Below are 2,039 nucleotides of genomic sequence, written 5' to 3'. Positions count from 1 at the left end.
CAATTCTTGAATTGGGGTGATAAAAAAGAACAATCAGATTCAGGGACTGCAGGGGGGAAAAAGGGTAGGAGGAAAATGTTCTATTGCCCAGGTATCATAAACCAGAAAAGTACAATGATGGTACAATATACAAATGTGTAACACTTGTGCAAATACTTTCCCCAACATCCAGCAATAAGAATATTTAAAAATCCTATGATATGGAAATATTTGCCCATATATCTTAAGGTACATTAATTCATGTTCCATATGAGCATGGTACACAAGTTAATGTATCATGCTCATATGACCATTCACGTAATGTAAGATGACCAGATTTTCAGATTTGTAAAGAGGGACACCTTTGACCCGGAGGGAGGGGGCTTGATAAAAAATTTTATACAGAGCAACAAAAATTTTCATACAACGCAAAAATAGTATTGTAATATTTTTTTATTTCAACATAACTACAATTTACAAATATAAATTGTAACTGTTGCCAAACATCAAAATTTTGATCACATGACCATGAGGATGCTGCACCGGTCGTTAAGTGTGAAAATGGTAGCTAAGTGTGAAAAATGGTAATCAGTCACTTTTTCCAATGCCATTGTAACTTTGGTCACTAAGCCCATTATACCACCTTTCTTGCCACAGTTCTTAAGTGAACTGCAGCTGATATTTTGTATTTTGGATAGAATCTTTTTTTTAAATAGTCTAAGACAATTTAAAAAAAAAAGAATCCACACAGAATAAATTGAAGTAAAACATTTCAAACTATTCTTTCTATGCACAATATATTTCAAACTATTGTGCATAGAATTTTTAAAAATGGTTTCACTTCAATTTATTTTGGACAGAATCTTTTCCCAGGCTAAGACAATTTAAAAAAAGAATCCACGCAGAATAAAACTATTTTAAAAAATCCTATGCACAATAAATAAAATATTATTTTAAAATACATTAAAAAAAGAAAAGAAAAAAACCCAGCTCACTTACTAGCAGGCACAAGTCAGCACTCCAAGTCAATCCAGAATGATGTAGATGTTACTACAAAGAACTGAGCAAATTAAAATGGTGAAATTCATCAGGGAAATATTTTTCAAAGAAATTTTGCCACCATTTTTCCCACACGAGCCGACCTCCAACCTCCGTGCCCCTCCCCTCTAGAAAATCCAGAAAGGAACACTCGCAGCTTCTCTAGCCAAGTATTTCCTGGAGCTCTATGGTACTTGTTCATTTTTTCTTATAAAATGAGGTAAAAGGGGCGCAGGGGGTCCGTTTTCTTGCTTTAATGTTTTAATTATATACTCAATGAAAGTACTGAGACAGAGAGAGAAGTTAGGACAGAGTGTCTTTTGTCTTGCCCCGGTTAGGATTTCTTAAGCAAATCCACTGGGCTTTCAACATGAAGCCAGAAAATCGGGATTTTTTAAAAACGCCCTGGGACACAGGATAAATTGTTATAAATCCTGACTGTCCCACCATAATCGGGACATCTGGTCACCTTATCGTAATCCCTTCTTATTATGTTGACCTGTACTACTAGAACCCCTCCTTTTTTATTTTTCCTTCCTCTCTTCCCATCTTTCCTCCCTTTTCTTTGTCTTTCGCCTCTCCCTTTCTCTTTCCTGTCCCTTCTTGCATGCTCTAATGCAAAGGGGAAAACATTTCTCCTTTTATTTTGTTTTTAATTTGTTTTGCCAGTGACAAAAGAGTCAGGGAGGGTCATGAGCAGACCCCCTGGGCAAAACAGAGCATGGAGGGTGCATGCAGAGGCACTGTGCGCTGGTCCTTTGCAGTTTCAAGGGTGGCCCCACACTAAGCACTACAGATATAAGTATTGGAGAAATCATTCTGAAATAACTTTGGTTGATTATTTGGATTTATCCACTCTCATGCTCTGATACCCAAAGGGCAAATGGTTGTCATTGAAAATGTTCAAGTAAGCAAACAATATCCTAATATTGTAACTTCTCATTCAGAACCATGTTGAAGAAGAAAGGGAATTGCCTTTTATCACTCAGGATTGGGTCAAGGAGCCATAACTAAGTTTTCTG

The sequence above is a fragment of the Thamnophis elegans genome, chromosome Z (assembly GCF_009769535.1).
Source record: "Thamnophis elegans isolate rThaEle1 chromosome Z, rThaEle1.pri, whole genome shotgun sequence".
In the NCBI taxonomy this organism is placed as follows: Eukaryota; Metazoa; Chordata; class Lepidosauria; order Squamata; family Colubridae; genus Thamnophis; species Thamnophis elegans.
This window is presented reverse-complemented; position numbering follows the sequence as displayed.